This window comes from Mus caroli, chromosome 7 (genome assembly GCF_900094665.2).
Source record: "Mus caroli chromosome 7, CAROLI_EIJ_v1.1, whole genome shotgun sequence".
Lineage (NCBI taxonomy): Eukaryota > Metazoa > Chordata > Mammalia > Rodentia > Muridae > Mus > Mus caroli.
In genome coordinates, this window is record NC_034576.1 from 59,954,313 (window position 1) to 59,964,040 (window position 9,728).

Here is a 9,728-nt window from a genome sequence, read left to right on the forward strand (position 1 = left end):
TGTACCAATACAAATACACACCTCATCACTTATAACGCCATCTAAGGCGCTTTTCCGATGGTGAATTGCCACTTCCTACCCCTGGCTCATCATTGTCTAACATGCTTTCTTTGACTGGACTAAAAATACATCTAATTTCTTAAATTTGAAAATATTTCAAAAAATATTAATGTAAGGTAAATGTACAATCAAATCTTTAGCAGACTACTTTTCTCATTGCTTAATGGTCCAGAAAGGAACTTGTATTGCAATAGCAATTGTCTAGCACAATCTGATTATTAGCCTTTTAATTCAAATCTAATCTTCCACATTAGGATTTCACCAACCACAAGGCTGATGGCTGTGGTTGCTCAGGCCATGTCAGGCATTGTGTGAGTGCTCTGGCTACATTAACCCCCATCAGCATAGTAGCATATGGAGGTCTACCACAGATACCACATCCTATTCCAGCTGGAACCCAGAATGTAGATCTACACAGTGACAGAGCCATGAGTGGAGCTCAAGCTGCTGGCCTCCATCTATAGAGAGGCTCCTATAGCATCTAGCACCTACCCTATGACTGCAGGCTCTGCTCCATAAGATGGTATAGTACTGCTCCGCAGGGTGTGGATGCTGAGGCCCATCCAAGGTGGAGTGGGATTCCCAGAGGTTTATATGCTAGAAGTCTCTAGTGTGGTAGTGTAGAGCCTTTAAGAGGTAAGATCCTATAGGTGATAACTGGTCACTCAGGGAACCACTCTAGAAGGATTGATTTAATTCTTGAAGAGCTGTAGTAATTCCTTCAAGAGGAACTTGCTACAAGTACCAACCTAGTCTCTGATTTCCTTTGGTTTCCCATCTCACTATGGGTTTTTCGACATGTGCTCTAGCTACTGTTATATCATCACCACAGAGACCTCATTAGAGAGGTGACACAAATTACCTGGGACGTTTCAGCTTCCACAGCAAGGGCTAAATAAGCCTCTTTTCTTTGCATATTACTCAGCATCTGGCATTGTGTTGTAAAACAAAACAATAATACACATGCTTTTACGTCTCTACAGAGTTGTCGCTAATTTGGCAAAATTCTAAATTGTACTAATGAGCTTATTTGTTGTTTCTTATGCTCTTTTCCATTAAATAAAATTAAATTAATTACACAATGTGAAATAAAAATATGAAACATTTGACTTCCTCTATAGTCCTACTTTTAGAGCAAAATATAAATAGCTAACTATTGTCTATTGCTTGCTATATTAAGCAGAGATGTTGTTCAGGCTCATAGGATACAAATGAAATACAAAAACATTCATTTTTGCTTTTACAACTTCCTTTTGTTAAAATAGATTAGTCTGTTGTTAAATTGGTAACATTAATCACAGGTGACCACTACAGCCTGAATAGCCAATCTAGCAGTTCTCTGAATAAACAGGATGGAAGTGCATGCCCATCAATATGAGGAAATTTTCTGACACTGTTTTGCAGGACAGTACCTAGGGAAGGAGTGAGTCACCAAGGGCCATGAGTACGGGGTGACCAGAAATACTACCAGTTCTCATTTTCAGGTTCAGATGTAGAGATAGAATTGAAAGGAATATTTTGCATACACTTGCAGAACAGAGGATAGATAGATAGATAGATAGATAGATAGATAGATAGATAGATAGATAGAAATAGAGATACAAACATTCTGATACGTCTTATTAGTATATCATCTGGAACATTTCATTTGGAGTTTTTCTGTGTGTGGACCTACTGCCTCTGACCCTTGGTATAAAAATATATCTTCTACACATTCAAGCAGAACTATCTCCCACATCACAAAAATCTCAGTTATGACTTTGAAAAACTAACTTTAAAACCCTAATGTCCATTATGTGTATATCTGTCACCTTAGTTCAAAACCAACTGACTATCCTTAAATTCTTAGTTTCTTACAGGATCGCTAACTGAAAGGAATATCTTCAGCTACAAACTATAAAAGAGGGATATTATCCAAGACTGTGAAATGGCAATGTAAACAAAGATTAACATCAGAATTAGAAAAATAAGAACTTAAAAAGCACAGCCTTTCAGAATTGTATCCATCCATCTTAAAGATACTATCTATGATTGTTAGTAAATTTAAGAAATGTATTAGAGAAAGCAATAATGAAGAGAGAAGTTCAATAATGGAACCAGAAGCCACATGACACAGTAATCACATCAAGGAACATGACAGTGAGCATAGGAAAGGAGAGGATTGTGGGTGTTGCATGCCCCTGTGGCTTCCATTCTGCCATACAGCACAAATGACTTCAATTAGCAGACTCAGCTCTATATCACCCTTAATGACATGGGCAATTTCATGCCCCCCTTTCCCCTTCAACAGGGCAGATCTAGAGACGATGGCAATGGCAGGACCTCTCTCTGACTATTTCTATGTTGACCAGCTCTCTTAACTTATCCTTAGTCCAACAAACTCTCAGCTTACTATTGGTGTGCAGGATGCCTGGAAGCTAAATCTTCAGCTTAATTGCTGGCATAGTGAATGTTGAAGTCCCATTCCTCATCCCTTGGTAATGGTTTCATTTTGTTCACATGGCTCCTATGGGTCAAGAATTTATAATCTCTGTAGTTTATTTCCAATTGCCAAAATAAACCAGATAGAAACAAGACGCCTACCTTGGGCACTCTGTCCATCCCTGGTGTATATTTCTTCTCTGCTGCTGGCCAAGATCAGGCACATAAAGGAGGACCAGAGTGCCCTGGCTACCTTTGTGGGCTTCACTACAGATGCCTGAGAGGTGCCCACCTGCAGGAAATCAGTGTGCCAGCACAGATTAAAGTAGTATTCTGGCAGAGATGCTCAACAGAAGTCATTGTGAGAGGGAAAATATATACGGCAGGGGGCAGTGGAAAATGTATGCAGAGACAAGTAAATAGAGTTTAGCTAGGTATGTTTTAAAGACTGTTAAAATGGTTCCACTAAAACTATAAACAACAGTGGCTTGTATAATGCAGTTATTATCTTAGTAACAAGCCACACCTATTTGTATAAAGAGCCTTGTAATCAGTTTGAAGCCATGGGACAACTACTTCACCAGTAGTAGACTCTGCCCTCTAACAGACATCAACTGTTCTGGTGAATCTGTCAAGAGCAAATGTCTTAGTAATACTTTAACATTTCTGTGGTCTTTACGCATTGCCCAAATGGCCTTAGCGTTTGTAGATAGACGAATTCTTCTGATTTGGACTTCTAGACACAGAGTACACTTTCGGGCAACTAAGTTCCACCTGGAATTTAGCTCAAACCCTTTCTTGGAAGGGCTGATTGTCACAGACCAAAAGAGCCACTTAAGTCACATCTAAAAATCCTCCATGGCTTTATCTATAGTAAATAAAGTTCAAAGGAATGAGAATTCTATTTTTGGCAGAAATTCGTGAATTACTGGAAGATACTGGCACATGGTATTTGTTTTCCAAAGGTCCAATTTCTGTTTTATTTATACATTCTGCGGAGACAATTCAAGCATTAACAAATAGGACATGATGTCTGCACAACAACTTAATTTGAGATAAGAAAAATGGCACTTTGGAAGTGGAGATCATTGTTTCTAGTTGATTTCATGTCACAACTGAAATTTTATGATCCCAAGCTCACTAGGGGACTTCCAGTTTGGCCAGAGGCCCCCTCAAAAGTAGAAGATAACTTAAAGTAGTCTACACAACCAAATCCCAAAGGATACTTTTTATTAACTGTGCGATATTTATAGAAAAGCCTAACCTCTTTAGTCCAGTCTTCCTCTTTGGAAAAAAGGAATATAGTTGATTTATACTCTGAAAATCATAGATGTGAAGCAAAAGGTTAAAAAGGATTGATTGAGGTAGGAATTTTAATGACAACAAGGTGACTAAAGATGGAAGACTTTCTTGTTTCCATGGCAATGCTACAGCAGAAGATGTGCTGAGAACAGGTATACTTCATTGTAAACACCAAGAAAATGCACAGCTTTCCAGACCAAGAACTACTCACTTCATATGGCAAGAGGCTATTTACAGATATAAGGGGCTCAGAGTGGGGCAATTGCCCTAGATTAATCAAGTAGAGCAGTCTAATCCAGTGGCTTCTTTTGTTTGATTGTTTGTTTGTTTGTTTGTTTTGAGACAAGGTTTTTCTGTATAGCCCTGGCTGTCCTGGAACTCACTTTGTAGAACAGGCAGGCCTAGAACTCAGAAATATGCCTCCCAAGAGCTGGGATTAAAGGCATGTGCCAACACTGCCTGGCAATCCAGTGGCTTCTTATTTCAGGAGGAATGAAAGAGTGGGGGGTCTCAGAGGAGATGCAGAGTGGTAAATCCTAGAGTCCAGAAATGCAAGTGTTCCACAGCCACTGGAAGCAGATGTGAGAATGGGGCCAAAGTCTCAAAAGTGCAGGTGTCTTCCAGGAACTGGGTGAGACAAGAGTCTCCTCTGGAGCTCCCAGAATCAATGCACCTGGCCAACACCTTGATATACAATCCCTTAACACTTCTATGACTTCTGACTTCCAGAACTATAAGTCAGTAGGTATTGATGTGTTTTAAGAAAATACATTTGTGATAATTGATTGCTGAACCAGTAAGAAACAAATACAAATTTTGTTATCCAGAAAAGAGGCATTACTGTAACAAAATCTGAAAATATGGAAATGGCTTTAGCAATGTCCTAACAGGAAAAGCCTAGGTTTCTTGGGATGGAAAGACCAGAAGTAACTAATGACTCTGCAATGATATGGAAGTTGAATGATAATAGCCCCCATAGGCTCATATTTAAATACTTGGTACCAATGTGGTAGAACTATTTGAGAAAAAAATTATAAGGTGTGGTCTTATGAAGGGGGTGTATCACTGGGGGTAAGCTTTGAGATTTCAGAAAATCCATGCCATTTCCAGTTAGCTATCTTTGCTCCATGTGTGCGAATTGGATGTAAGCTTTCAGCTGCTGATTCAGAACCATTCCTGCCTTGCCTACTGCCATAATGGTCATGGACACAACCTTTTAAAACTGTGAGCCTCCAATTAATTTTTATATAAGTTGCCTTGGCCATGTAATTGAAAAGTAACTACTAGGAAAGGGTAGAATCTGAAGCAAATATGGAGCTACTGCAAACAGATTCTGTTGTATGGTAGCAGAACACTAAGTTGAATGCTATCTACAGTAACAAGGAAGCAGAATCTGTACATGATTTTAGTGAGCTAAATAATACTTCCATTAATCTCCACAGCATGAGAATATTCCCATGCATAAGAAAGGGGTTTTTGGGTGTGAATAGGGTATCTTGAGATGAAGAAATCATTAAGGTGTACCCCAAGTAACCACAGGAATTCCTGGGAGAGAGGTGAGAGATGAAACCAGACAAAGCAGAGGTGAAAATGGAGGAATGTGAGTTGTTCTACTGTTAGCTTAAAGATGCAGGCTGGAGCTCTGGAGGTACTGGTTAATTCATATTGTTCTTCCTCCTATGGAACTGCAAACCCCTTCAGCTCCTTGGGTACTTCCTCTAGTTCCTTCATTGGGGACCCTGTGCTCCATCCAATGGATCGCTGTGAGCATCCACTTCTGTATTTGTCAGGCGCTGGTAGAGCCTTGCAGGAGACAGCTATATCAGGCTCCTGTCAGCAAGCTCTTGTTGGCATCCACAATAGTGTCTGGGTTTGGTGGTTGTTTATGGAAAGGATCCCTAGATGGGGCAGTCTCTGGAAGGTCATTCCTCTGGTCTCTGTTCCACACTTTGTCTCTGTAACTCCTTCCATGGGTATTTTGTTCTCCCTTCTAAGAAGGACTGAAGTATCCACACTTTGGTCTTCCTTCTTCTCAAGTTTCATGTGGTTTGTGAATTGTATCTTGAGTATTCCCAGCTTCTGGGCTAATATCCACTTATCAGTGAGTGCATATCATGTGTGTTCTTTGGTGATTGGGTTACATCACTCAGGATGATATCCTCCAGATACATCCATTTGTCTAAGAATTTCATAAATTCATTGTTTGTAATTGCTGAGTAGTACTCCATTGTGCAAATGTACCACATTTTCTGTATCTAGTCCTCTGTTGAGGGACATCTGGGTTCTTTCCAGCTTCTGGCTATTATAAATAAGGCTGCTATGAACATAGTGGAGCATGTGTCCTTATTGCATGTTGAAGCATATTCTGGGTACATAAGAGTACCACCAACTAAAGAATACACATGGTAGGACTTATGGCTCCAGCTGCATATGTAGCAGAGGATGGCTTAGTCAGTCATCAATGAGAGGAGAGTCCCTTGGTCCTGTGAAGGCTCTATGCCCCAGTGTATTGGAATTTCAGGGTCAGGAAGCAGGAGTGGGTGGGTTGACGAGCAGGGGAAAGGGGGTAAGGGTAGGGGGATTACGGAGGGGAAACCTGGAAAGGGGATAACATTGGAAATATAAATAAAGAAAATATCTAATAAAAAAGTTCACTAAAAGTTCAAACATAAATTCAAATCATAAATTTAATAAAAAGTTTACAACACAGAATATTGGCATATGTATCCATTAAGACTAGGTATTCATTATCTCTCACTAGCTTTACAGGTTCTTGGAGACTTAAAAACCATAACTAAATTGTCAATGAAATTTTATATTAATAAACACCATCAATATTTTAAAATTTTTTAAAAACTTAAAAATATAAATAAATAAAAATAAAAATAAAAAGATGCAGGCTGGAGTCCAGATAAAAAAAAAAGCAAAAGACACAGCTCTGAAAAACGATGGTAATACTTATCTCGGCCTCTAGAGGGAGTGTGGTTCTGCCAACATCTTCATTTTGTACTTGTGAGAATCAATTCTTGATTCATGGCTTCTAAAAGTTTAAGAGGATGCCCTTGTATTGTGTTAAGTATCTAAATTTGTGGTGTCTTATTAGAGCAATCACAGAATGTGAATACCGTGATGAAATTGGGAACTCATGTGGAAAAAGTTGCCTAATTCTACTTTTGATATTAAATCACGAGGAAAATCAAGATGGAGGGAAAATTACTAATAGTGAAGCTACATTTGATGACATGACACTTTACAGCTTGTCTCTGCTATAATTAGTATATACCTTATCAGGAGTGTACAAGCTAAAGACCAAAGTTGTGATTGGACACACTTTGTCAAGAGTCCCAGAATGATCGGAATAGAATAGTAATGCTCAGAGACCAAAAGTTTACAACAAAGGGCATGGCTTCAAATTCCAGATGATTTTTCCAAGGCTAGGGTTAGGGAGGGCTGGGGGTAGTGCTTTCTTTTCTCTGGCTTGTCAAATGGGAATGCCTGTGAGTGTTTCTCTGTCTGTCCTGCTGTGTCCTGGTCCCAAAATTCACCCAAGGAAAGGAAAGTGCCCTGAACAATCACCAAAGCACTGTTCTATAGATATTGGTTATGCAAATATTCCTGGTTATATAATTATAATTTATAATAGTGTGCTGAAAGCAGGTGTCTTCAGATCCTCAATAGCAATACAAAATTGAACTATAGTGCATATGAAGACTGGTGAGTCAGGAGTGTGTACTGGAGCCTGAAAGTCATTGCCAGCTGGATCAACTGCCCATATGTCACAGCTTGTATAATATGAATTGTTCCCATACGGTGACTGTTGTAGATCCATGGTAGGTGTTTTCTGACTGGTACAGAACTGCAGATAGACTTCCTTCCAGAGGCTGGCCATTGTCATATCCTTATTACTCAGATTCAGAACAACTTATGTTTTATTCACACCCACAGAAGGGCCTGTCATAATATAGAAGATCAGTAGGGTTGCTAGGGTAGGGGTTCAGAGCTGGAATAGTGATAGGCACAGAAACCAACTTTACACACCCCAGAACCTTACTGAATTCAGGGAAAAGCAAAATATTTTAAATTGTTATGCAAAATTTGAAATTCTCCCAATAACATTATGTTAAATAACTCATGCTTTCACTTGTACAGGTGTAGAATTCCACCCTTTAAAATTACTATACCCAGTTAAAGTCTGTACTCTCAACACTCCAGAAGTTGAGGCAGGAAGATTGGAAAGTCAGTGCTACATTGGACTAAATAGCAAGATCCTGTCTCAAAATGTCTCCTTTCCTCTCAAACATTTACTATTGGTATAGCATAGCTCACATTTGTTTCAGAAATGAACACACACAAATCTTACAACTTACTTCAAGCTTCAGTTGCAGAGTTCATGGGTTGCTCTAAGGATAACTGATTCATTTCATATGCTTGGGTATAACTGGAATGTACATGAGTCCAACCACCAGAATTACACTGAGCTAAAAATGCCCATGGAGCTGTGCACCATTTATTTGTATTTTTGTTCCTCTTCAGCTGTTGAGGAGAAGATGTCAGCAATTCTTGTTTATGTTAGGAAAATCAGCATAAATGTAATCCTCTAAAAAAGCTGATGTGTTGCTTAACCAAAAAGGACAAGACCATTGTGAGTCTATTTCAATTAATGACTTTCTTTTGTTAAAAATAATCTCTAGAACCCATTTTAATAATGAATGAAGGAGCAGAAACATTTAATTTTATGTGTATTATATATACCCCAAATAAATACACTATAATAGATCAATTGTGGGGGAGATAAAAAGAACCCTGAACAGTAAATAATTGTTGTGAAATAGACAGGCAAAAACGTGCAAATGAGCTTCTTTCTGTAAGGCAAACTAAAAGTTCAGCTCTGGAAATTGCATTTCTTTAAGTGTATAGCATAGGCAGCTAAAAGTACAACACAGTGGAAAGAGCTTTTGCTACTCATCAATCTAGAGTAGCTCAAATCCCTATGGAGATTATAAAGCCCAGGGTACAGTATTCTTTAAAATCTCTGAATATAAAATGAGGAATACTATGTGTGACACATAGTGGATGCTTTTAAAACTCTAGGGAAGGAACTGGAGGTATGGTTCAGGAGTAAAGAGCACTTACTTCTTTAACAGAAGACTTGAATTTCATTTGCAAGCCACATGGGGACTCAACCACCTATTAGTCCAGTTTCAGGGGATCTGATGCCCTCTTCTGATCTCCTGCATACATGTACCCCATGCACTTACATACACTCAGCCATGAACACATACACATAAAATAAAAATTGAAAGACAGAAACTCTAGGGAAGAAGATGGCACCAGCAAAACCTGTACATTCAGAATTCCAACAGTCCATGCAGATAGTGATGTAGCAAAAATTATCAGTAAGAGTTGTTTTTCCAAAATCCAGAATCTGTTAAGAACTCTACAGCCCATGGAGAGATGCTTAGTAAATGAAAAAGTACTTCCACCTCAGTAAGCATGGCCTTTAAATACTTGCTGACCCCACCCTGTTCTCTAGCTCTGCTATAGTAGTAGTCATATTCCTCGGACAGATGGCTGGTAAGACAAGAGTGTCACATTTTCTCAAAGAACATTGGGGCTATGCTTTGCTTGTCCAGGCCTTCCTGAATGACTGGTTCATGAGCTGTCAGTTTTATCTGCCCCAGAAATACCCTAAACTGAGGCAGTTTCATAGGCAATGCTTATTTATTTGCAAATGTCTGATCTAGGCAGAGAAACTAAGTGTGAGTGCAAAGTCAACCTATGTGCAGAAAGCCAGGGCTATACAGAGAAACCCTGTCTTGAAAAACCAAAAAAAAAAAAAAAAAAAAAAAAAAAAGCTAGTGAAAGATCTGAGTTCTGGAACTTAGGGGATATCATGCATGCCAAGGACTACACACAAGTGAATGAAGAATGCAAGAAGACTGTCA

At 39.0% G+C, this 9,728-nt stretch overlaps 1 protein-coding gene across 6 annotated transcripts in view; it reads right to left on the reverse strand.

Annotated features, from left to right (window-relative positions):
- The window catches only part of Gabra5 (gamma-aminobutyric acid type A receptor alpha5 subunit), a 96,291-nt gene that overhangs the window by 40,223 nt on the left and 46,340 nt on the right, over positions 1-9,728 (reverse strand). The window lies entirely within an intron of this gene.